Source organism: Nannospalax galili, unplaced genomic scaffold (assembly GCF_000622305.1).
Source record: "Nannospalax galili isolate Female #2095 unplaced genomic scaffold, S.galili_v1.0 scaffold250, whole genome shotgun sequence".
NCBI classification, from domain to species: Eukaryota; Metazoa; Chordata; class Mammalia; order Rodentia; family Spalacidae; genus Nannospalax; species Nannospalax galili.
The window spans coordinates 344,844-371,882 of record NW_008328329.1 but is presented as its reverse complement, the minus strand read 5'-3'; the positions used below and the strand labels follow the sequence as shown (position 1 = coordinate 371,882).

Below are 27,039 nucleotides of genomic sequence, written 5' to 3'. Positions count from 1 at the left end.
CCCTCTCCCTCTCCCTCCCTCCCCCCCTCCCCTGTTTTGCACACACCAGGCCTCTTTTGTACTGTTGCTCCCCAATAAAGCTGAACATAGGTTCATAAGCTGAGCTGGTTCCTACCCTACCGTCTAGGGCAGCAGGCCAAGAGTGATAGCCTAGAGTCGTTGTCTTCTTAGACTACTTTAAATCACCTAGGAAACACACTTCTTGGTGTGTCTGTGAAAGAGTTTCCTGAGAGGTTTAGCTGAGGCGGAAGATACACCCTGAATGTAGGCAGCACAGTCCCATGGACTGGGGTGGCTGACTGAATAAAAAGGCTCTAGAAAAGAGAAAGCATGATAGGTAGTAGCATTCATCTCTCTGCTGACTTGTAAACATAGTGTTATCAGATGCCTCCTGCTTCTTCTGCCACGCCTTCTTCCCCATGCCAGACTGTATCCTCAGACTGTGAGCCAAAACATACCCTTCCATCTTCTGTCAGGTATTTTGTCACAGTAATAATTAATACATCCAGCAGCCTTTGAAGAGAGGACTGACTAAGCCATCCATTGGCTAAGCCTGGGAGGAGGTACTGGGATGAAGGGACTGTGGGGCAGTAGACCTAGCTACAGCACTAGCTGTGCCTCTCCTGACAGCCCCTACTGTACTGGGCCTCTCTGCCTCACTCCTGTTTCCCTAGTCACAGACCCCCTCTTGCTGAATACCGATTTCCCATGCAGGGTTGGCATAGCCTATCTAAGGGGCAGGTCTGGCTTCACCAGGCCTTTGTGAATGTCACTGACCAGGCCTGCTTCCTGCAGGAAACTCATGGTCCCTCTTTTTAGGAGTGGAGCCTGCATACGGGCCTACCTAACAGCTTGGGGACTTGGGCTGCAGTTGTGGCCTTTGTTGGCCTGCTCTGTTCCTCTTAGTCCTAATCCCAATTCTGAGCTAAAATTTGATCCCAACTGGTTTCAAAGCCTTCTCCAGAGCCCTCCAGTCCTTCCCAGCAGAGACTGTACCACGCTGAGACCAGATTACTGTGTGTGTACCACGTTGTGTGCATATGGGTGTCTATAGCTCTGTCTTTGGGATATATGAGCTGTACTGCATGTCCTGAGAATCCCCTGGCCCAGCAGTGGTGGGCTCACACTCTATGGACTGACTTAGGTGTTGGCTGAGCCTCAGGGTGTCTGGGAGGGAAGGCTCATGGCTAGCACAACCCTCCTCAGTCAGGCCTATATCTAAGAACTCATTCTGAGTCTTTCATTGTCCCAGGGGTGAAAGGAGGGGACACGTGGGCTGGCGCTTGCCGACATCATCTGCATTTTTATGGAAGCACTAGTTATGCTTAATATGTTTTGTTAATGGTTATGTAGCTGTCAAATAAATCCCATTATTTCTTATTACATCATTAGAGACCATTAAAACAACATTAGCATGCTGATGTAATTATGCCAGCAGACATACAGAGACCACAGTTATGATTTTATAACTAATCATGGTGGTCCCTGGCTGGCTGATGAATGCTACTTTGCCCTGTAGCATCCGCTCAGGTGGGCAGAGTAGGGTGAGTGAGGCCAGAGGAAGGTGGTGCCAAGAGCCAGGAATCCAGTTGGTTCTCTGGATAAGCCCTGCAGAGCCTTGGATTTGGGTTGAATTGGCTACATTATGTCCTGGGTCTGCCCCTGGCACTGAGGGCCACTGAGAACCTGATGCTGTGATCCAGGTTTATAACTCTTATTTTGCAAGATGCAGTTCAGTTTCTCAGTGCTGCACTTTACGATGGGGTTAAGGAGTGCAGCTCTCTCTTTGCTCAAGGCAGTGGCGTCTGTACGGCTGTGGGTGTCTCTACCTGATATTTTATCAGGGTCTCCTGCACACACAGACTAGGGGAGATACCAATGCCCTGTGTGGCCACTGTAACCCTTTTCCCAGGGCCCTGCCCTTTATGCCACCCTCCAAGCTGCAGGTGATTTGTAGAGGGCGCAGGTTCTTGGAGAGTATACTGAAGTTCCCTGTTTGCCCCTAGCACTGTCCCTCTGCTTCAGTGATGTGACACTAAATAGGCATCAGGGAGAAGTAGGGGCAAGAGCTGCCTCATCTTGCTGGTTTGATGCCTCAGTTACCTCTGTGGCCTTAGGTATCAGACCCTGTGTAATTTGGCTGACTCACCTGGTCTTGTAAATGAATGAATACCAGGGATTCCACTTTGGGTAAATGGATATCCCTACAGCAAGTTCCCCCAGCAGGAGGACCCAGAGTCTACAGGAACAACTCAGTAGATGCGTGGCATTCACAACTTGGGTGCTGCAGCCTGATCACTTGTGCCCACTGCCATGTGGCCTGCCCTTCCAGCTCACTGTTATCACCTGAGAGGGAACGGACTGAGGATGAATGAACCCTTCCCAGCGCAGACTTTCTCGGTGCTTCCTGTACAATGAGAAGGTGCAAAGGGCTAAGCTTGTGGTCAAGAACAAGTACGTGTGATTCCTTGAAACCAAGGAACTAGGACAATGTGTCAGAGTAGACCAGTCCTGTCTTTAAACAGGCAGCAAGGACAAGCTGGTGTGTATTTTGACATCACTGCTCTCATGAGTGAAACCCATGCTTCGGCTGAAGGTGGTAGTGTTTTCTGTGTTTGTGGAGTCCCTCTCCTATGGGAGAGGATATTCATGACTCCAAAGGGAGAAAGAAGCCTACCTCCTCTAGCTTCCCAGAGCAGCACGGGGTGGAGTGGGGTGGGGCCACCCGGATTCACACTCTGCTGTCACCAACTCTACACCTTACAGCTCTGGCACTGAGGAACCCCCAGGTGATGTGGCTGGTCTTGAGGATGCAGGTATTCTAGGAAACATAGTCCACAGAAGACCTGGGGGTGGCACCACTGAGTCATCACTGAGGGAGAGAGGCACCACGTCCTCTCCCATGGTGGCTTTGGATTGGCAAAATCTGTCCACCTCCTCACCTACTGGTCTCTTCGTCCATCCGTCTGTCTGTCCATCCGTCTGTACATCCATCCATGTATCATTTGATTCTCATCAAGAATCAAGGTATCCCTTTCTGCCTCTTGATGTGGCCGAGGAAGCATTGCTGAAGGCTCTCTCTCCTGCTGTCATATCTAAGCCTGAGTCTCCTAAGGAGCCCGACAATTGCGGAAGCTCTTCATCGGAGGACTGAGCTTCGAAACAACTGATGAGAGTCTGAGGAGTCATTTTGAGCAATGGGCAGCACTCACCGACTGTCATGAGAGATCCAAACACCAAGCATTCCAGGGGCTTTGGGTTTGTCACTATGCCACCGTGGAGGAGGTGGATGCAGCTGTGATCGCAAGGCCACGCAAGGTGGATGGAAGAGTTGTGGAACCAAAGAGAGCCGGTGTCACAAGAAGATTCTCAAAGACCAGGTGCCCACCTAGCTGTGAAAAAGATCTTTGTTGGCAGAGTTAAAAAGACACTGCAGAACATCACCTACGAGATGGTTTTGAACAGTGTGGGAAATTGAAGTGACTGAAATCATGACTGACAGGCAGTGGAAAAAGTGGGGCTTTGTTTCTGTCACCTTTGATGACCATGATTCTGTGGATAAGATCGTCATTCAGAAATACCACACTGTGAAAGGTAACATCTGTAACTAACAAAAACCTTGTGTGGGGCTGGAGAGATGGCTCGGTGATTAAGAACACTGGCTGTTCTTGCAGAAGACCCAGGTTCGAATCCCAGCACCCACATGGCAGCTAACAACTGCCTGTAACTCCAGTTCCAGGGATCCGACAGCCTCTTCTGACTTCCGTGGCATTGCACGACATGGGTGCACTTACCTACACACAGGCAATACATACATACACATAAAATATAATAAATATTTTTTAAAAAAGAAAAGAAAAGCCTTGTCAAAGCAAGAGATACCTAATGCTTCGTCTAGCCAAAGAGGTTGAAGTGGTTCTGGAGAATTTGGTGGTGGTTGCGGAGGTGGTTGTGGTGGCAATGACAGTTTTGGTCATGGTGGCTTTGGTGGCAGCCATGGTGGTGGTGGATATGGCGGCAGTGGGGATGGCCATAACAGATTTGGTAATGATGATGGTTATGGAGGAGGCGGACCTCGTTACTCTGGAGGAAGCAGAGGCTATGGAAGTGGTGGACAGGGTTATGGAAATGAGGGCAGTGGCTGCGGTGGGAGTGGCAGCTATGACAGCTATAAGAATGGAGGGACAGAGGAGGCTTTGGTGGTGGTAGTGGAGGTGACATTGGAGGTGGTGGAAGCTACAATGATTTTGGCAATTACAACCATCAGTCTTCAAGTTTTGGACCTATGAAGGGCGGAAACTTTGGAGGCGGAAGTTCTGGCCCTTATGGTGGTGGAGGCCAATACTTTGCTAAACCACGAAACCAAGGTGGCTGAGGTGGTTCCGGCAGCAGCGGTAGCTATGGCAGTGGCAGAAGGTTCTAGTTACCATCAGGAAGCAAGCTTAGCAGGGGAGGAGAGCCAGGAAAGTGGCAGGGAAGCTACAGGTTACAGCAGGTTTGTGGACTAGCCAAGCACAGTGGTGGCAGGGCCAGCTGCTGCAAAGAAGACATGTTTGAGACAATGCTCATGTGTGTGTGCAAAAACCTCCAGGACTGTATTTGTGACTAGTTGTATAACAGGTTGTTTTAGTTTCTGTTCTGTGGAAGGTGTAAAGCATTCCAACCGAGGGTTTTAATGGAGACTTTTTCACCCATGCTGTTGATTGCTAAATGTAATAGTCTGATCATGATGCTGAATAAATGTGTCTTTTTTTCTTAAATGTGCGGTGTAAAGTTAGTGTACTCTGAAGCCACCTTGGTATACTTCCCCAACAGTGTGAAGTTAGAATTCCTTCAGGGTGAGCCAGGCTCCGTTTGAAATTTATTTATGACTGCGTGGGTGGGAAGCCGTGTTGTCACAAACCTTGGTGTAGTTGGACTGATGGTTACTGTTGTGACCTTAATGAGTTTCACCATGGAAGGGCCACCCAAGCAGCGTGACAGAGTTATTAGTTTATAAAAATGGTTGTTGTCACATCCTTTGCAACATCTCAATTGAATCATGGTACCAGATAAAATATTAGATGGGAATGAAGCTTGTGCATCATCCATTATGTGTAATCAATAAACGATTTGATTCTCTTGTAAAAAAAGAAAAAAAAAGAATCAAGGTATCAAACAGAAAAGGCACAGGTTTGTCCGTCAGGCCCAGGGGGAATTTTCTATTAAAATTTTCAATTTCAGCCGGCCGTGCGCCACCATGCCCAGCTTAGACGGGCGACCTTTGAACTCTTGTCGCCAAGTGCACCTTGACGTTCTTCTTTCATCCACAAAGGGGAATCCTAGTGCTTGGGGCTTATCTTTGCACTAACAATAGCAGTGTTCATAAAGACATTCACCACACTATGTTCTAGTCACTTGCACTGAGGCCCGCAGTTCTGTGTTGCATTCTCAGGGATGAGACTATCTGGACCCACCATACATTGGAGTCCTTGCTGGCTGGACTTTCACAGTGCTGTGCTTTAGAGATGAGTTAGAATAATAAGAAAAAGAAGCTTTGATCAGGGACTTGCTTGTCTGCTACACCCTTGGTGGAACAGTAGGTCCGAGTGTAGTCTGAGGTCAGGTCCTTCAGAGTGCTCTGCTTAGAGCATTGCAGATAGGCACACAAGTCACTTAGAAGATGTGTGTTCACGTGTAGATGTGATACCGACTATTATAAAATTATTTTAATGATGCACTAGAAAGAGATGTCTAAGCAGCTCTCCACTGATTAGCGGAGGCCTTTGTTTCATAAGCCGTGAACGACAGGTTGAGAATGTTCTGGAAAAACACAAAGGATTGATGTCAGAATCCTAGATAGTACTTCTGTTCTTTGTTAGCTTGTTCCATGACCATAAAGGAGAATGAATAATTAGCAGTATGTGTGAGGTGTCCACTGGGGCCACAAAGTCACACCGAGCCTTTGAACCATGTACACACAGAGCTGAGGCAGCTGAAATGTTGCTGAATTGTGCCCTGTCTGCACAAGTGTGCATGAAACATGCATGACTTGCTTATCTTGGTTAATGGTAATTTTACATAAGGAAGGTGTGCAAAATCTCAGGGATATAACTTCTCAGATTCTACCCAGTCTGGCTGGGAGTGGCTCTGAGGGGGACATACAGCTTTGCACACATGTAACCAGCCACATGAGCTCAGTCACAAGTATTACAATTTTCAGGTATTACATCCACTCAAATATGAAAACAAAAACAAAAACCCCAGAATAAAACAAGAAACCTTTTCTAGGGCAGGGTACCTGGTTCCTCCTCTTGGAGTTTTTTTACTCTCTGTAACATCACCTCTCACAGCAAGTGAATTTGGTTGCCAGGCAGTCGATGGTCTCTCAGGGATCATGACCCAGAAAAACATGTGTGTTCCCACACTAAGAGTACCATATTGCTGAGGAGTGGTGGTACACGCCTTTAATCCCGGTGCTCCAGGGGCAGAGGCAGGTGGATCTCTGTAAGTTCAATGCCAACTAGAGATATATAGTGAGACCTCGTCTCAAAACAACAAAAACAAGAAAAAGGATCACCCTATTGTGAGATGTGCCAGGCACAAACAGGACAGCTAGGGACCCTCTCAAGGTATGCCCTATGGTAACTGTCTACAAGTTCTTCCTAAAACTCACATCTTAAAGTCCTAAGGTCAGGGAAGAATGGAGATGACTCACAACCTCCTGCCATCCATTAATGCCACACAGAACAGCTGACTCCTACATCACGTAGGGCAATGCTGTTGTGGGTGGCAGGACAGAGGAGTAGACTGATCTGACTTTGAGCAGTGTTCAAGAATGTCAGGCCATGGGGAAATCCTATAACATACAGATGTCCACTGGGCTATCCAAAAACACTCGCCAAACTTCCAAACTATCCCATGTATGGACCAGAAATGCCAGCTGCTAGGGAAGCAGAGACAGGAGGATCCTGAGTTCAAAGCCAGCTTAGGCAACATAAGGAGTTCCTATCTCCCTTACCAAATTTTATTTATATATATATATGTGTGTGTGTGTGTGTGTGTGTGTGTGTATATGTATGTGTATATATATGTATGTATGTGTGTGTATATATATGTATATGTATGTATGTGTATATATGTGTATGTATGTGTATATATATATAAATCTCACATACATACATAGATATGTATATATACATGCATCAGGATAAGCCTGTGGTTACTACAACATGGATCATTGCCAAACTAGTGTACGCCTGTCATCCTAGTACTCAGAAGGCTCAAGCAGGGAGACTGAGATTTCAAGATTCATATGAACCCCACAGTGAGACTTAAACAAAACCTCACAATAAAACCCCCAAGCAAACACCTTCCAAGTCTTATGGTTCATATCTTACAGGTTCATTAGTGCACAGTGCCAGAGTCACAGCAAGAAAGTGGCAGTGCAGAATTGGGAGGTGAGGCTTGAAGCACCAGTACCACATACTGTGAAGAACACATGGAGGTCAGCACTGGGGTGGAGATGCTCCCACATGGCAGTGGGGCCTCACTGTTCCTGCATCTGATTTGCAAATTTATTTCAGTTCTGTGTCCTGTTCACGGTCATTCCTGGGCACACAGAGCAAACACAAGCTGCTGTTGTATGTGTCCCCAGCCGAGGCCGAGGGAGGAGGTGCTCTGCCACCTGTTCCAGCTCATATTGTAAACGGGTTCATTCCATGGTCTGTTTAGTGCCACGTCTTTCACATTTTTTGTGATTTATCTGGTGATTTGCCTGTTTGAGATGCCTGCTGGCACAGTGCTGAGTGTTGCCTGGCTTCATAGAGCCTTGTGGAGAAAATGTACATGTTCTCCATGTCCCACTCAGGCTGTTGGCTATGAGTTTAGTGGTAGTCACTCGCTGGTGTAGACAGAATAAGGTGGCCTTGCACAGACTCCCACACAGGCTGAGGTTTATGTATCTATCACTCTATGGCCAGAGGCTCAGGAACCTGGCCCACTCCCCTGGGGGATGGCAGCTCAGCTGGTTTCCCAGTGTTCACTGTGTCCAGTGACTTCAGAGGATGAGGCTCCCATGGATAATGAGATTGCCTGTGGTGTGTTCTCAGTAATTATCACCAAATCTGAAGGAAAATCTGAAAGTCAAACAACAAAGTAGATGCCTTTGTTTCCTAGTTGCACCTGGGCCTCTCCTCTTAGTGCTCAGTTTCCTCTGAGTCTGTTTGGGAATCTCTTCCTAACCAATTCTGAGTGCCATGTAGCTTTCTTTCCCTTCTGTGACATGTGCATTATGTTATGCTGTGCTGGACAGCCCGTTATTGACTGGTACGTGGATTTCTCCCCCAAACATCTTGAGAGCCTGTATGTTCTAAAGTTGAGTGATAAACTTGTCTCTTAGACTCAGCAAGGCGCTAGGCCAGGTGTGTTCAAGCTGCATTGTGTGGTTCCAAGCCCAAATCATGAACTTTAAAACCTCAAGAGATGTTTTGGTGTGAATTTTTGCTGCTATTATAATTTCATTATGTTCTTTTTTATTAAAATATTTATTATTTTTATTTTATACATGTGAGTGTATTGCTTCCACATACGTAACTGCACCCATGTCATGCAGTGCCGGTGGAGTCAGAAAAATGCATTGAGTCCCATGGAACTAGAGTTATGGACAGTTGTTAGCTGCCATGTGAGTGCTGGGGATTAAAGCCAGGGCCTCTGCAGGAACAGCCAGTTTTCTGCTGAGCCATCTCTTTAGCCCTCATTAAGTTGTTCTTAAGTGTGTTAAAAGATTGGATCTACCTGCTAGGCATTTCTGACTTTTTTCCTTCGATTAAATGCAGAGCTTCCCTTTTCTGTGCCAACAATATACACAAAAAGGGGTTCATTCCTGTTTCCCTGTTGCAGGTTTCCTCGTGGGTCCAGCCCACTAGGGACTTCAGGGGACGAGGGTTCTGGCCAAGGTGGGGGCGAGAGGTACGGAGTCAACACACAGACACCAGGAGTCGGGTGAGAGCAGGCACTAGGCGAGGTGCTGCAGATTCATTTATTGCTGGGAAGTGCAAGCCTTATATACCTCTCCCCCTGCCCCAGTGTCCCATAAGTTGGTGTGTTGCTTCCTGATAGATCCCCTCATCCAAGCAGATTGTAGGTTGGCTATTTTGCGGAAACGCGGGCTGCACTCTCAGAGTGGAAGCTGTGCTCTCTAGTGCAGCCTGTGCTTAGGCCTGGCACTTCCTCTCCTACATATCCATCCCTTTATGTTATAGAAAGGTCAGTGGGAGCCGAGGTTCTTTGCCTTGACATAGTCAACCCCACCTCAGAGGACACCCAGCTTGATGGACTGTGCCTGTCTTAGGTCGTCCTGACCATCAGGATCTTACCTGTCATTGACTACCAGCCCTCGAAGGGTATGACCTCTGGCATGACCATGTAGGGGAGGAGGAGGGCGAGAAATTACACAGCCGCTTCTCGGATGTCAGCAAGCCAGATCTGCTGGACCTCAGGGGAGTTTTGTAGAGACAAGGTGTCTCCAGACTGCCAGGGAGGAAGCCTGCAGGTGTCCATCATAATCCGTAAAGGGGAGCGTATCTCCAGGAGTGAGCGGGAGGCAGTGTTCCCATGGAATAGGAAAGCGCAATGTGGTGGGAAGTTTATAGGTGGGAGGGCACCGAGTCCATGGAGGACGTCTGACCCTTGGAGGGGATGGCCCCAGGGGGGCACAAAGGACACTGTAGTCTCAGAAGTGTCTTTTACTAAGGGAGACCAGATTTTGAGGCCCCATAAGGAGCCCTGGCTTCAGTTTCCACAAAAGTCACCTGTTGTGATGTTAAAGAGGGAGTGACAGCGAGAGACATTAGGGGAGGAGGGGTTAAGGGCTGGGCTGAAGCAGAGCAATCCTGCAAGGGACCATGTGCCATTTATGGGAATGGACGCATGAATCAGTTCCATGGTGGGCAGATCAAGGGATTCATTAGTAGTAAAGAGAACTGGGAAAGTGGGTGACTGTTCATCTACAGGGAGGATCAGAGGTGGTAAGGGGACCAGGGCCCAGAGATCTGAAGCCTGGGAAGAAGCACAGCCAAAGACAACGAAGCTGGAAAAGGATGTCATGGCTTATCAAACTCGCAGTCGGCGTCCTGTGGAAATATACAAGTGTATCCTCGTCCTCGTGTCAGGATGGGGGCTTGTTTCTGCTACAGGGATGAAATCGGATCCCTCCACCTGACTAGTGGCAGAGGCGTAGCTCGAGGCAAAGAGGACCAATGTTTGTATGCTGGACTGAGACCCCTATCGGTCGTCAAACATGAAGAAATTAAGGTGGAACAAAGCCTCAGTAAGAGCCAAATGAAGATCACATTTGGCCTCAGCCAGGAGGGACTTAAATGTCCTGTTGGTCCTTTTGACAATGACTTGTCCTTGTGGGTTATAGGGAATACCAAAGATATGTTTGATTCCCCAGGAGGAAACAAATTTATTGAATTCTTGAGAGGAATAAGTGGGCCCGTTATCAGTGTTAAGCACCCAGGGTACGCCCGTGATTAACATGGGGGACTTTATAGCTTTAATGGCATGTTTAGTCTTTTTCCCTGAGAGCGCTAAAGTGTAAGTAGGGAAGTAAGGGAAGAGCATGTGTCAAGTATAACATGAGCGAATCTCAATTTCCCAAAAGGGGGATAGTGAGTCACGTCCATTTGCCAAATGGCATTGGGTAGCAAACCATGGGCCCTGTTAAGGGGCCTGAGAGGCATAAGCAGGGCACAGGTAGCACATGAGTGGACAAGGTGCTTGCATTGGGACACGGGGATTTCTGGGAGGAGTTTATGAATAGTCTGAGGGGAAAGGTGGAATTGTTGATGTAAAGCTCTTGCTTGTTCTAATGGGCTAGACTGGACTGTCATGATCAGGCGTCTGTGGTGGCATTCCCCTGAGCTAGGATTCTAGGAAGTGTGGTATGTGAGCAGATATGTGAGATGTACCGTGGGTAATTTCTATTTTCTAGGCATTCCTGTAGCTTGACCATAGTGAGATGAAGTGGGGTGGAGGAGTTTTTAACATGAGAAAAGGTGAGGACTTTAGCGACCTGAACAGCATAGGTGCTATCAGAAAAGAGATTTAGGGGTTCATCCTGGCACTCTGCTAAAGCTTTAAGTATAGCAAGAAGTTCTCCCAACTGGACAGAGCCAGGATTAGGGATGATGTGGGTGATGTCCTTTTTTTCAGGATGATGTATCAGGACCCCGAAGTTCTTATTAGCGTCCGAAAAGGCAGTGGTCGCTTGAGGAATTGGGGAAGAAGAAAGAGTGCTGTGGGGCTTAACTTCAAGCAGCAATGTGAGAATGGCCTGAATTCTTTTGTTTTGGGGCAGGTGATTGTCAGTGGTGCCAGGGAAGCCTGACATCATGGTCTGAAAACTTATGGAATCGGCCCAGAGTGCCTGTAGGCTATGGAGGGGAAGGAGGAGTATGATAGTGTTGGGTTCTCTACTGAAGGTTCTTCAAGCTTGAGTGTGCAGTTTGACTGCCAAGTTAAAGGCCAGATCAAACTTGGAGGAAATCTGCTGGAGCTCCAAGTATGAGAGATGGACCCAGATAAGTGGCCCAGTCTGCCAAAGGGCACCAAGGAAGCCAGAAGAAGTCAATAGCACTAAAGCCTGTAGGGATTGTCAGGGCTCGTACCTGTGAGGGTTGTTGACGAGAGTAACCCAGTGATCTTTTGCAATAAGGCAATGGCTGGGGGAGTTAAGTTAATCTTTGCTGAAGGGCAGGTGGGGCCTCCAAGAGAGAAAACAGGCCATCAATTCCTCCAAGTGAATGGGCAAGAATGGTTTAAGCCAGTTTCTGGTGCCACAGAGTTGTTGAAAATTGGCTAGTGTATAGACCAGCTTTGAATTAAAGGCAGGGGCCATAGGGCATACGCTGGCCGAAATGGTGTGCCCCAAAAAAGCATAAGGAGGCACCTCGTGTAACTTATCTAAGGCGACAGACAAGCCAAGGGACGATAGGCGGGAGAGTAAGTCTCTGGTTACCTTGTGGAGAAATTGTGGGTTAGGGTGGGACAACAGAATGTCATCCATATAGTGAATAAATTGTACACTATGAGAGATGGTTGAAGTGGCTCGTGAGACAAAAAGCTGACAGATTGTAGGACTGTTCTTCATTCCCTGGGGAAGGACTTTCCATTGATATCTGAGGGCCGTCTTGTGGAAGTTCGGTTCCCAAACTGTAAAGGCAAAGTGATCATGATCTTGGGGGTCCAGCGGGATTGAGAAGAAGCCATCGTTAATATCAAGTGTTATGATATAATAACAAGGAGGGATAGCACCAGGGTGGGGCAAGCCGGCCTGTGTCGAGCCCATCTTTTCCATTTGGTCATTAATGGTGTGTAAGTCCTGAAGCAATCTAAAACGGCCATTTTTCTTTTAAATAATGAATACTGGGGTATTATATTTACTAGTGGATGGTTCTAAATGTCCGAGGTCCAGCTGTCCTGGACCAAATTTTTGTGGCTAGATAACTTAGGTTCTATAATAGGCCACTGCTCCACCTAGATCACATCTGTTGAGAGCCAGTAAGAGCGATCGGTGTGGGAGACTCCTTAGAGGATGTCCCAGAGAGGGCAGTGGCCCTTAGAATTGAGGGTGCTGGTCAGGGCTCTGATTTCTCCCAGAGAGGCCAAGTTTATCATGGGCTATGACATCATCATAAAAGGACTGATTGTCTGTGGTAAGGACCACACCCATGTCCTCTAGGACATCTTGACCCCACAAGTTGTGGGGGACATTGGCCACTATGGGAGTGAATGTGCCCTCACTCCCACCTAAGTCCTTCCAGTGTACTGGGTGGACGACCAGATTTGTGTCCTGGCTGCCCCCCCACTCCCTTAATGGGTGGGCCAGGCCGATATTTCCAGTGGGGGAACCAAAGAGACTCGCTCTCGGTGATGATGATAACATCGGCTCCCGTGTGTCCACTAGGCCCTTCACAGCGATCCCATCCAGAAATAAGGTCATTAAGGGGGAATGATTAAGAATTGGAAGGGTCCATAAAGTCTGTTTTGTTCCCCCTCTAACTTGTGGGGCTGAGAGGTGCCCCAGGTGGCGTTTAAAGGAGTCCAATTAGGGCCGTGACTTACAGTCTTTTGCCCAATGAAATCCCTTTTTGCATTTGGTGCAGCGGGTCTTGGGATGAGCTCCATTGTTTGGGAAGTCCCTGCGGAGGTGTCCTGTCCTCCCGCACTTCCAGCAGCCATCTTTTGAATCGGAGGGGGTGGGCCTTCCTTGTAATAAGAACACCTCTAAGGAGCAGTCACGGCCTCACTGGGCCCTGTCCTGGGGTCTAGGTCCCTACTGACAAGTACTCATTTATGAATATCATCATTGCGGACAGGCACTATAGCATTGCAGGTAGGGGTATTTAGGCCCTTCCATGCCAGTTGTTTGATAAGCATATCGCGCGTGGGTCCAGACTCCACCCTCCATTCCACTGCCCCAGTTACATGGGTGAGGAAGTCCGTGAAGGACTCCACTGGCTGCTGAATCAAATTGCGGAAGAATGCCTGTGGGTCACGGGGGGAGCAATGTTTAAGGGCCTTGAAGGCCAGGTCACTAACTTGTTGGTAGTAAGCATGAAGGCCAATAGTGGACTGGGAAATTGGGTCAATATATTGTCCACGTCCTGTGAGCATATCCATAGTAATATTAAGGCCATATTGAAGGTTGAGACGTGCCTGATTTTCAGCCTGATCATCGTAAGCCAAACGCCAGCTTGGGAAGACTTAGGGCTCTAATACCACCTTTAATAAGTTATACCAATCGTAATGGGTCTGTAACTGCATGGCCCATTGGCGGAGGACTTGCTCAAAATATGGGGAGTTGGGATCTGATTCGTTGGTGGCTTTGTGGATGAGTTCAAGGTCCATGAGACAGGTGGGCACCCATGGCTGTTGCGCAGCGTTTGGGCCGACATTAACCGGAAAGGTGGACAATGGCCAGCAAGGGGTGGGCAGGCCATGGGGGAGGTATAATGAGCGGGAGGTGTGTCAGAGCAGGCGGAACGTAGTTCCTTCCAGGGGTACTGGGGTGGTGGTGTCTCCGATTGTTGTGGCTTTGAAAGCGGGGTTTGAGGTAGAGGCAAGGGGGCCCCTTCCTCGTCTGGATCGACTTCAGGGCTTGTTCCCATATCAAGGTCAGTGGGGATTGAAGTAATGGCAGGGTCTACACTGGCCTGATCCTGACAATGCTTATTGTGGGCTGAGATGACTTCTTCAAGAGGAAGATTTAAGGCTGGCAATGATGGCTGAAAGGACCGGGACAAATGGTGCAGGGGAAGCGACTCCTGACCCTACTTTCCTTTTTCGTGCCAAGAAAAGGACCCACATCCATAGGTCAGGATCCCACATAGTCTCAGGAGAGACCCAAGGGGCCAAGTTAGTGGCTTCATCCCAGAAATTTTCAATATCTTTTGGTTTAACTTTCAGTCCCCGAGTTCTAAGGAGCGATTTGAGCGCTCCTGTTTGTGGCTCCTTGCACTGTGGTGGTAGGTTGCCCATCATGGGAAGGTCCCATGAAGGGAAACTCACCATAAAAGTAAAAGGCAAGGGTGACTACCAAGAGAGCACAAATGAAGCAAACAAGGACCGTGAGCCACTCGAACGTAAACCACCCCAACATGAAGAGGTGTATCGGATCCAAATGTCTTGTGCTTAGTGAGGGACTTCTGAAGGCCGTGACCCCTTCAGCCGTATGCCCACACGCTGTCTCCGGGACAGACAACAGGATGACCCAAAGCCTGGGCTCTGAGTTCGGGGTGGATCAGCCCTTATGTGAACTCACCAGGACTAGCCGAGAGGGGAAAGGTGCTGACATGGGCTTCGGGACCACGCAGCGGAGTGTGCCTTCCTGATTTAACAACAAATATGACAAACAGGGTAGAGGGGACAGAGGAGGGGGCCACTCACTCACCCTCGAGCAGCTGAACAGACAGACAAAACCTGAGGCCTACTCACCAAACGAACTGGGGGCGTCACCAGCGCTGGGGGCCCAGGACCGAAGTTGGAGGTGTCGCCAACACCAGGGGGCCTGGAACCTTGTTTGGGTGCCAGCTGTTGCAGGTTTTCTTGTGGGTCCAGCCCACGAGGGACTTCAGGGAATGAGGGTTTTGGCCGAGGTCGGGGTGAGAGGTGCGGAGTCAACACACAGACACCGGGAGTTCGGTGAGAGCAGGCACAAGGCGAGGTGCTGCAGACTCGTTTATTGCTGGGAAGTGCAAGCCTTATATACCTCTCCCCCTGCCCCAGTGTCCCATAAGTTGGAGTGTCGCTTCCTGATAGATCCCCTCATCTGGGCAGATTGTAGGTTGGCTATTTTGTGGAAGCGGGGGCTGCACTCTCAGAGTGGAAGCTGTGTTCTCTACTGCAGCCCGTGCTTAGGCCTGGCTCTTCCTCTCCTACATTTCCCCACTTTCATGATGAACCAGAAGTCTAAACATTGTGATAGACAGACAAGACTGCATGGTGCTGAGAAGGATGTGGGCTGCTTGGCCCTCAAGCCTCTCCTGCTGCCTATGCAGTGGTAACCAGACCTCCGTCATGGATCCCAGAGCAAGTGTTCCCGGTGGGAGAACTGTGCTGCTGCTTGCCCAACATTGGCAGATGGAGCTAGTCAACTCTGGTGTCTCCAAGGTGCCTGTGGGTGGTCACACCTGTTGAGGGTGCATCTGCTCAGAAGCCTCCTTCTTGAGGCAGTAGCATTTGTAAAAAGTGGAAGGAATTGCTGAGGTGGTCCCCAGGAGTCCTTACTCATCTCCAGAGGCAGAGGACCCAGACATGGGAGGAGCTGACTGCCACACAGTGGATGTGTTTTAGAAGTAAAGTGACTTGTGAGATTAACATCAAGGTCTCTGAGATACATTGACAGGGCAGAATGTCAGCACTCCGTCCCAGGGACATCCTTGAATATGTGCCGAGGTACAACCAGGATCTGCCATAGCGCTCAAGACAGGAAGCCTGGCATAGCTGATGACTGAGCTCCTCAGGTATGGAGAGGCAAGCTTGGCCTCACTGGATCTGAGCTCCCAAGACCACCACAAGTGAAGACCTGGCACTCAGTTTCCACACAGCTGTTCTTATTATAAAAGAAGGACTCTAAGTCAAGTCAGTGGTGGCAAAGGTAGAGTGTAGGGATCCAGGCATAAGTCCGCAGGTCTTCTCTTAGGGTTACAAGGAATGCTTAGCATCTTAGCCAGGAGTTGTGGTAGCATGTGGGGGAGGTGGTGCCCAGGAAGGGACACTGGGTGCATCTGGAGAGAAAACCAGTTTCCATAAGGAATCAGGGCTCAGCATAATCCATGTAGTTTAAATAATTCATTCTTTGAGAATTTCATACATGTATACAATGTATTTTGATCATACCAACCCTCACCCCCCTCATCTCCTCCCAGAATACTCCTATCACATCCCCCTTCCAGCTTCATGCCCCCTTTTGATAATAAACTGAGTTCAGTCAGTGTTGTCCTTATGTGTATAGATATGGGGCTCTCCACTGGAGCATGAGCAATCTATAACAGGGGCCACATCCCTGAAAAGAACTGGCTGACTCCCTGCCCCAGCAGCCTTAACTGCCACAGTTCTCAGCTAGGAGTAGGACTTCACACACTCTTCCCCAATCTATGCTGGATATTTGATCCTGTGCAGTCTTGTGCAGGCAGCCATAGCCGTGGCCTGTGAGTTCATGAGTGCAATGTCCCTGTCCTATCTAGAAGACATTGTTGTGCAGCAGACTTTGGTAGCCTCCAACTCTTTCCTCCCCTGTTCTGCAGTGTTCCCTGAGCCATATGGGGAGGGGGTATGATACAGATGTCTCATCTATGACCGAGCACTCCACAGTTATCATCCTCTGCACGCTAGCTCATTGTCTCTGTATTTACACTGTCAACTTCAAAAAGCAGTTTATATAATGAGGACTGAGACTTGCGCAGATTTATGGGTATAGAGATACATATTTAGAAGGTAGTTTGACACTATGTCCATTTATCAAAATAATAGTAGTCAGTTTTCCCCTAGGTCCTGAGTTCCCCAATCACCAGTTCTTGGCCACGTTTGTAGTTCCAGACTGAGTTCCAGACTGTGGAGGGGACCTTGAATCCAATAAAAATGTGGGTGGTTACTCCCATAACATTCATGCATTCTTACACTGCTAGGCATTTCTTTCCAGGTCTCAAAACATGTCAGTTTGCCAGCAGCTGAGACAGAAAGCCACTAAGAATTCCTGTGTGTGGTTCCAAATGACAGCACCCCACCCTGTGATGCTCCTGGGAGTCACAGAGATCCCAGGGGAGGCCCTAGTCTTCTCTAAGGTTGACATCAACCACATGGAAAGGAAATTTAAATTCTTAGGGCAGAATCTTAGATATTGCTCAATTTGTAGAGAGCTAACTTGCAAATGCATGCACAGAAGATACACAGTCCTGAAGTATCACAAAGACAAGCTATCTAGGGAACTATAGGGTTCCTTGGGGGATCAACAATGACCAAAAAAAGAGAAACTGTGCTAGAGCCAGAACTCAGTGAGGAGGAAGAGTCCATGGGTATCATGGTTGTAACCTGCTGAGTCGGCCTGAGGTCTCTGTTGTCCTGTGCATTTGTTGAATCAGCTGACTTGTAGCTCAGGGCCGGGTCCCAAAAGTGGAGCGCCTGAGCTTATTGTGCAGGGGGTGCAGCAGGAGTCTGTGCTATGTGAGTGCAAAACCTCCGTGCCTGGTTACTCACTAGAGAAGGCTGAACAGCTTGGCTTGCTTCTGATCAGCGCTCTGGCAGTGTGGGCCAGGATGGGTGACTTTGGGCGGATGGCTCACCCAGGAGGCTTTGGTGCATGTCCATGAGAAGGGCAGGCTCAAGGTGTTCTGTCACTGTCACCAGAGTGACTCCTTCCCAGGTTCCACAGAGCCTAAGCCTATGACCGTTGCTCACTGGGCATTTTTGTGTCTGGCTTTTTCTCTCCTGAAGACCCTCATCCCCCAGTCATTTGAAGAGCTCCAAGATTCCCATGAGACCCAGTCACACCCACTCTACTAGGAAGGCCCCATTCTGAGTGAGTTGGTACTTCCACACATAGTTGGCAAAGGGATGAGGAGATCCCTGGGTCCACTGTGAGTCCTGGGGAGGAAGTTTCCCCTGGTGACCTGGCAACCATTGTCTGTAACTAACCAACAGGTGGTGGGACATCATGGGACTGGGTACAGGGTATGTGATGTGGCAGCCCTTGTCCTTGGCTGCTTCCCTCTCTCCCCCGTGCAAGGCCAGTGCATCTTTTGATAAGTAAGAATTATACACAGGTGATATCTGGGGGACCCTGCTCCTAAACCCCCAATGTCAATGTCAAGAATTCAAGTGACACCTCTGTCTGACCAAGCCCTAGCCTTCACCTAGGGACCTCTCGGGCATCTCAAGGCTCATTTTCAGTGGTATTAGCTCTCACTACTGAATGCTCTGCACAGGTGCACTGGGGATATTAGGGAACCCTAGTATCTAGTCCTGGAGACCCTTGTGATACAGAAACCCATAAAAGTTGAGGTCTAGGATTTCAGGGCAGATGCAGCTTTGAGTCTAAGCCTCAAATAACCCCATTACATGGCTATCCTCAAACATGGTAAGGAGGGGGGCCACCCCAGAGGTGAGTAGACAGAATTTGGAGACCATGGATGCCACCTGCCTCCAGGGTCCCCAGCAAATGAGGCCAGTACATGCCTTCCCTCATAAAAAGCCCTGTTGGACAGACAGAGCCAAGAGTGCATTTGAGAGATGAGTGGGATGCAGACTGTGCATCTCATTCAGTAGGAGAGGAGGCTGCCTCTGAGGCTGGTCTCCCAGATAGGAAGGATCCCTGGAGGCTCTGGGAGCCATTCTCAGACAGGTAAGCATCATGCTGATGGGTGCCAGGCCTTTATTAGTGTATCTGGGAATGTTCTGCAGAGGGGAACTCAGGAAGTGGTCCAGGCTGCTAAAGGTCATTGACTGGAATTCTGAGGAGTTGACCCCTGTGCACTCTGGTGCCATCTCCCAACAGCTCTGGGAGTGGTAGCTGTGCTGGGATTTAGGGCAGGCAACCTTGAAAGTGGAGCCTCCTGCCAGAGAGTCACTCACTGTTGAGATCAGCACCAGAGCCAGCTGGAACTGCACACTTAAGGCTGGCTAGCCTCCTGCCTACCCCATTGACCAGAACCTCTCTTTCTGTGTGAACCTTCCCTGTTGTGTACCCTGAGGGTCATCTTGGCAGTGGAGGGTGTGGAGTGTGTTTGCTGCTAGGACAGAGTGAGTGGAGCTTTCCCACAGTCACCAGCCTGGATTCCCATCCACACAGTCCAGAAATCACCTCAGATCTCGTGAGCAGGGCATCAGAAGAGCTGGCAGCTTGTAACACATTGCAGATGCTCAAGAGCAGAGGAGAGTGATGGTTCCTCTGTGGAGGGAGGAAGCGTTGGGGGAATAAAATAAAACCACAACAGCAGAACTGACAGCCGGCTGAGCTAATTCACCAGGGTATTCCCAGTACTGTATCCTCAGATCATTAAAGGAGACAAGTGTTTGCACTGGAATTCTCCTGCAGCCCGTTTGCCTTCACTGACTGGAAAAACCCAGTGAAAGTGAGGCAAGAGGCCCTAGAGCACCCACAAACCATTCAGTGGAGACTCAGGTCTTGGTGCTCATATCTCTTTTCTTGGTGCTGTATTAAATACAAGCATGGCCTGGAGTCTCCTCCTAGGCAGGGTGCTGTTTCCCTCCTGCCCAGGTCTAGGTGGAGGAGCTGTGGTTTGGGGGAGAAGCCTAGGTCTACCTGGTTATCTTGGGCTCTGCGGAGACTCTGTCTCCCTCAGCTGTTTGCAACTGTCATCAGAAGCTCCTGCACCTATTGCAACATTGTAGACAGGCATCCAATTCCCTTGTTGGGAGAAAGCAGGGCAAGTCCCATCTGGCCCCTGCTGTGAGGACCCCAGTGTCTCACAGTGATTGCTGGTGTGGTGCCTGTGCCTGGAGCTGTCACTGTGGTCAACTGGGTCCTCTTGTGTTCCTACAGACCTCCTTCCATGCTCTCTCATCTGGAACTAGGCATATCTGGCTGGAGCCAGAGCCTCACCATCCCCAAATCCTCTGTGGTTGGTGAGTGTTTTTGGAGACCCTGGTTCCAGAGGATCCACGTGAGGAACTTCTAGTTTCCTCTGTCCTGGGGACTGGGGTTGGCAGGCCTGGAAAAGCTCTGTGATGGGGTCAGCAGGGTGATGGTGGGGCACAGGCAGGACTGTGTGCAATCTGTGGTTGGAAAACTGGAGAGCCTCCTAGACCAGAGCAAGTCCAAGCAGGTTTTGCACTGTTTTGCAGCTGGGTAAACTGAAGTAAGCTTGAAAAGTTCAGCAGTACCTCCACACAGTGACACACTGGGAGAACCACACTATTGTCAGTGACAGTGGGTCTCAAGCAGCGTGAACACTCAGGTTCCCCTTTGTGGCCTTCTTTGGCTCTTCTAGTGGGTGTGATCATTACCTGTTCCTTGATGGTCTCTGTGTGTCAGAGACAGTGTGAGTGGGTATGGGTGATGCCAGTCGTTCCCTGCAGCCTCACAGCCCTGTGCTCCTTTACAGCAAAGAGAATCTGGGCTGTAGGATAGAGGCTTCCATGCTGCCTGCCCCTATTTCTCTGTCAGACCAGCAGATAAATGTATCACCCATTATGTGGCGGCCATGTCTTTGAACTCAAAAAAAAAAAAAAAAAAACCAGGAAAGTATTCATGGTCTTCAGAGAACATTCATAGCTCCTGAGGGAAAGACTTTGGTGCAGAACATCCTAACCCCGCCTGCCAAGGAGCAGCATAGATGTGTTTAGATTCAATATTTGGTAGAAATGATCTAATACCCCAGAGTCCTGTGCTGAGTTCTGCCAGTGTTTCGGTGGGTGAACGTTTCTCATTCACATAAGGACTTTCTCAACATCACAAAACTGCTGGGCTCAAGTGTCTGGACTCCATCACAGGTGAGTCAGTCATCCATCATGTGAGTGAAGCCCATCAGGCACACCCCAGTGCCTCACAGATCTGATCACCTACCAGGAAGCTAGGAATCCTCTGTAATCATTCTTGCTCCATTAAAGCACTAGATATCAGATGCTTGTGGTCCTTGCTGCAAGGTGTCGGAGGGAGGAAGAACTCACTGTTGTGGATATTGGGTAGATGTGATCAGAACTGGTCTTTGGGAGGTGGTGGAACATGACACAGTGAGGAGAGAATGTGTCCCTGCAGGAGTGCTGACTTGAATGAAAGCTCCAGCTTTGGGGGCCAGAAGGGATGCTGCCCAGATTCCATCCAAGAGCACACACTGAGTATCAGCAGAAAGGCACAGCTGGAGACAGTTGGGATCTAGGCCTGAGCAAGTTGGTGGCAGCTACTCTCCCTCATCAGTACCACTCTGGAGAGCTGGACATGGGAACTTCTCAGCTCCTATGCAGTGGGGCAGGCTTGAAGTAGGATCACAGTGTGGAAATGCTATGCTGGCATTTCCAGGGCTTTGGGCAGAAATTGGAGATGCTCTGGATGTTTCTGGTGAAAGGGCCCATAGTGTAGCACCTGGTCTGCACCTCAGACTAGCCACCTGATCAAAATAGATCGTGTTGAGCCTAAAGTGATGCTGGCTTGCTAGAATGGTGGTTATCTACCTTGTCATAGTAAGACAGCTTTTACCTTCAGCACACTTGAGCCCTGAGCTGACTGAAAGAGAGTGAGTCTAAAATCCCAGGAGGAGGACCAGAAGTTGAAACCTAGGTGTTGTGAGCAGGGATGATATCAGAGGCCATAATCATGTGTGAGGTTTAAAGGAAGGCCTAGACTCAGCATCTTAGTTCATGCAACCCTGGATGAGGGTTGATGGTGCTGAGAGGGAGGGAGAAAAGGTGGAGGTTGTGGCTATGTGGTAGTTTGGCTTGTGGGTATATGGTAGTTTCAGTCTCCCATCGATGGTCTGTTAGGAATTTGTGTCTTAAAAGGTACGTATTGTGTCTGTTCCATGGTGAAGCTTAGGGTCACTGTGGAGATGGAGCACACCTGCCTTTAAGAGCAGACTCTGTATCCCTGACTCCTCTGGACTCACTGTGCACCGTATCTGACTCCTACAGCACAAGGGATCTGTGGGATCTTAACTGTTAAAAGTGATGTATTTCTTCAAAATCGCGTTTAACTTGGCATTTACACGATATTTTGACAATCCCTTCGTGGCAACCCCCAGACAGTAGCTTTTGTGTTAAGTACTTCTTAATGACTTGGGGGGGTTCAAGTGGCTCCTGCAGAAAGAAATTTGGAAACACTTTTCCCCCTCTGCTCTTGACTCTCAATGCTCTGTGGGAGCCCAAGACCAATGTCTGTTTCCATAACAATTTCTTGTTTGCGCTTGCAGAAACATCTGGCTGATATTGTTGGATATGGAGTTGCTTTGCAATGTGTGTATTTAAGAAAAGCAAAGCCAGCAATAGAATTACTAGAAATAAAAACAGAGCACCAGAATCCAAGAAAAATATACCAGGAGCAGCAAAGTGTGGCCTGGGTGTGCTTCACCTGTCAGTGTTTGGGAAGTCACAGACAGGCGGCTTCCTGTGGTAACACAGGAATGACTTTGTTCTTACTTGGTCTCTTCCAGAGTTCTAGGACCAGCAGTGACCTTCAAAGTGAGTGCCAACGTCCAAAACATGACAGCTGCAAACATCACAAAGGGTATAGGTAAGTCTGTCTCCTTGCATATGTGTGAACATACATGTACATACACGGTCAAGGTAAGAGACACTGTGCACAGTGGTCCAAAACTGTGCATCTCTGCTGGCCAAGTCCAAGGCAATGTGAACAGAGTCAGCCCTGCTGGGCTTTCTGTTTGGGTTCTCTGATGTGTGGACCTGGCTTCTGCCAAGAGGTAGGGACCTTGGTGCTGTGTCTGGGCTGTGAAGAAAAGGCAGCTTTGCACAGTAAGGGTTGATGTCTGCAGCACTCACTGTGAACAGCACAGTGCAAGGGACTTGAAGCGTCCTGTGCTGTGCCCTCTGGGAACACAGGCAGCTTGGCTGCTGACCCCAGGGACCCAGCCCAGGGTCTGGAGGTGTAAGAGAACATAGTGACTTCTATACAGGTTCTGGGCGTCTCTGAGACTTCGGCCCTGAGGAGCCAGGAGTGGTCATGGGGATGCTATCAGTGATGTCACTGAAAAACACAAAGGTGATCAGCTAGTGGCTTTGATAAAAAAAGGGTGGGGGGAAGGTAGTGCACCTTCCCCCTTCCACCTGATTGCGTCCTCCTGGAGAGTGTGCTAGAATCTTGCTAATAAGAAAAGACACAGACAAAATAATAGCTCTGGTATTTGGGGCGACTCTGATGGCTGTTTGAACGTTAAGGCTTTCTAGGAGGCCAGGGTGAAGCCTGGCGTCAGACATGGCAAAACAAGCTCCCTTTTAGCAACCCCTGTGCATCACGGATCTATGAACTGCTTTTCTCAGTGAGTCATAAGTGACTTTAGATGTGGCTGTTTCAGCTGTAGAGGCTGATGTGCTCTGCTCCCCTCCCCTCCCCCTCCCTTGGCACCCAGCTGCCTCCACGTCTCTACCTGTGATGGCACAGCATAGAAAGTGCTCCGCCTACCAGGGGCGCACCCTGTGTTTCCACTGCTGCTGTTTGGCTTACTCATCGCGACTTCTGCAACTTTAGAGGCTCTTGTCTGTGGAAGGTGATTTGAGGACTAATGGTTTTTTGGGTTTTTTTGTTTTACACCATACCAACCTGTCCAGCACTACCCATGCATAGACTGGAAAACATTCCTGGGGGTGGAAAGGGTGCAGTGCTCTGAGTTTATTTGAGGATTAACAGATTTTGTTTTAATTAAAAAGGGGTTCTTTGCAAAGTTTTGCTTCAAATCCAGAGGTTTGGAGTTCCAAGCTTTGTAGAGTCAGACCAGCCTTGTTTCATTGCAATATTGTAAGATGTTTGGAGCTGGGACCCAGTGCGACCAAGTACTGTGTTGTTACTGCTGCCCAGCAGTGGGGTTCTGAAAAGGAGAACCAGGAGACGCCGTTCTGTAGGTGGCACCTTGGACAAAGGGAATTCAGCTCGATGGCTTCGCTCACACTTCCTTCCCTCACTGGTATCCGCTCCACAAGAGTGACCATTGAATACACTTGAGGTCCAGCCTGTCATCAGGGTCTCATACAGAGATGCTCCTGCATTGTGGGCAGGTTTTCCCGACTGGAAGTAACTCACGTGGCAGTGGATTGGCTAGAATTTGAGGGAGCTGTGAATGGACCAAATGGGATGTCAGTCTCCTTTAAAAGTCTTGATGATACACTTAGACAACAGCTTTCCACTTACCTTATAGCTTTTTAGGTAAATGAAGTTGATTATCTATGATCACTTCTGGTCATTTCAAATGTGCCCATGCTGTACACTAACTTTGTACTGAGGGAGAATTACATAGACAGTAGAGACCCGAGTCTCCTACCCACAGTTCTCAGGATGCCGGCTCTGCTGACAGCCAGTGCGTCTGTGGAACAGTTGTAGCTGTGCAAGGCGTGAGATTCTGGCCTGTTGAACATGTATGTGCAAAGATGCACATAAATGCGTAACATACAGATAGGAGCTCTTTTCATGTTTTGAACAGCACCATGTTACTATGAATGGACTTGATGCCATATGGGGAAGGGATGAGAAAAAACAAGTTTGATCCCAGGTACAATGGGTGCCCAGTCTCAACTGCAGAGTCCTGGCTCCTTGGAGAGCAGGAACATCTCACTGAGGACCAATTCCAAGTGTGGACAGGGATGAAGAATGTTGCCACAGAAGGCGTTCCCTGTGGCCCTTAGTTTTAGAAGGCCCCATAGCACTTTATCAGTGTTAACACAAGCTGCCTAATGTTCCTGCTGGGGCAGGTGCAACTGTGAAGATTGTTGGTGGCATGGCTGTGAACTTAACAGAGCCTTCTGGGGAAATTCCTGGGATTATAATTATGCTGCCTTAAAGGCCACTGAGGGGCTGAGTGAGATACAATGTTACCCTGTGTCATTCATTCGTGAAAGGAGGCTATCCCTAGCAACTGAACTTACAGGGAATGAATTTTGTTAATGGTTCACAAAATGACATGAAACTTAATGAATGGACATACAGCTAATACCACATTAGTCCCCATTGAACACCACATGGCATTAATGCCGAGTAAGTGCAGCTGGGAAGTAAGGGAATACAGAAGTTTTGTGGGCAACGTGTTAGTCTTAACATTGTACCTCAGGTTTCAAGGAGAGACTCCTGACACATTGTGAGGTAGCAGGGCCAACTGGCCACCATCGTTAGTGCTCACTGACGGCTTTCTGGCTTGCCTCCTTTGCCCAGTTCCTCAGCGACCTGCTCTGGTCAAGCCAAGAGCAGGGTCCTGACTTAGTGAGTCAGTGGTCCTAAGAAGAAACAATTCAAGGGACAGTTCCTTTCCACTGAAAGGTTTAAAGGCAGTGTCTAATGGTCTAACTTGTGTTTTTAATTACATTTAAGTAAACACTTCTTGGCATCAGCTTGAGGTATATAGGATGTGAGTGGTCACAAAAGCTGCTGGAGGCAATGTGTAGACGATAAAGAGGAAAAGGAGGATGGTATGGCCACCTGGAGCAGGACTGTGATGGGAATGAGGACAGTGATGTGTGTAGGAGGGATGATGACATGGGGAGATGATGGGGATGATGACATGGAGGGGATGATGATGGGGATGGGAACAGTGATGGGGATGGGGATGTGGAGGGAGTCAACATGGAGGGGATGGTGACATGGAGGGAGGGGTAACATGGAGGGGGATGGTGACGTGGATGGAGACAGTGACGAGGATGGGGATGGGGATGGGGAGGGGTCAATAACATGGAAACGTGGAGGGGGATGGTGACATGGAGGGAGGGGTAACATGGAGGAAGATGGTGACATGGAGGGAGGGGTAACATGGAGGAGGATGGTGACATGGAGGGAGGGGTAACATGGAGGGGGATGGTGACATGGAGGGAGGAGTAACATGGAGGGGGATGGTGACATGGAGGGAGGGGTAACGTGGAGGGGGATGGTGACATGGAGGGAGGGGTAACATGGAGGAAGATGGTGACATGGAGGGAGGGGTAACATGGAGGAGGATGGTGACATGGAGGGAGGGGTAACATGGAGGGGGATGGTGACATGGATGGGGACAGTGATGAGGATGGGGATGGGGATGTGGAGGGTGTCAGTAACATGGAGGAGGATTGTGATGGGGATGGTGATGTGGATGGGGATGGTGCTATGGATGAGGATAGTTATATGGATGGTAACAGTCACATGGAAGGGGACTGTGATGTGGATGGTTAATCAAGACAGAGGCCATGAGAGGGCAGGGAACTGGTTGAAGGGGGCCTCAGAGTGGAGATCACCAGACTTGGTGTATGACGACACATGATGCAAGGGCAGGGTCAAGGCTGACATGCATTTCCTGTTTGGTACTTAAGTAGGTGATGGTTTCCTGCTGAGGCAGGAAGTGTATAGGGATGAACACCCAGAGAGGAGCAGTCATTTGGTTTTGCCCATGTTGCTACCAGGATCCACCAGTCTGGAAAGAGCTGTGGAGTGTGCCTGGTGTGATATGGCTAACTGTACCCCAAAAGTCATGTGCTGAGGCTGGGTCACCAGCCTGCACTGCCTAGCAGCAGAAAGTCTAGGAGGTGGCCCTAGAAGAAGGGAATTGGGTCAGTGGGAACTCACCTTTGTGTGATATTAGGACTTGAGTCCCTTCTTTTTGATTTCTAACTGGCCTGAAGTGAGCAGCCTCCTTTGTCATGACAAATGGAGCTGCCACAGGCCCAAAGCAACAGACCAAACAACAATACACTAACACTTCTGAAACTGTAAGCCCAAACAGACCTTTCCTTCTCTTAAGTTGATTATCTCAGGTATCTTGTTACAGTAACAGAAAGCTGACTAACAGAGCACAGTTACATATATAGACTAGAGCTCTGAAGATGGCACTTGGGGAGTCACAGCATCCCTCCAGGCAG

The 27,039-nt window shown here is 49.0% G+C and overlaps 1 protein-coding gene and 1 pseudogene across 1 annotated transcript in view; both read left to right on the top strand.

The window, feature by feature from the left end:
* Window positions 1–4,423, top strand: part of LOC115067850 — a 23,201-nt pseudogene extending 18,778 nt beyond the window's left edge.
* LOC103745349 (receptor-type tyrosine-protein phosphatase N2) overlaps window positions 1–22,724 on the top strand; it is a 92,953-nt gene extending 70,229 nt beyond the window's left edge. The window contains exon 6 of the mRNA XM_008823181.2: window positions 22,647–22,724. The gene's annotated coding sequence lies outside the window, so the exon portion shown is untranslated. The remainder of the gene's footprint in view (window positions 1–22,646) is intronic.
* Window positions 22,725–27,039: the final 4,315 nt, after the last annotated feature.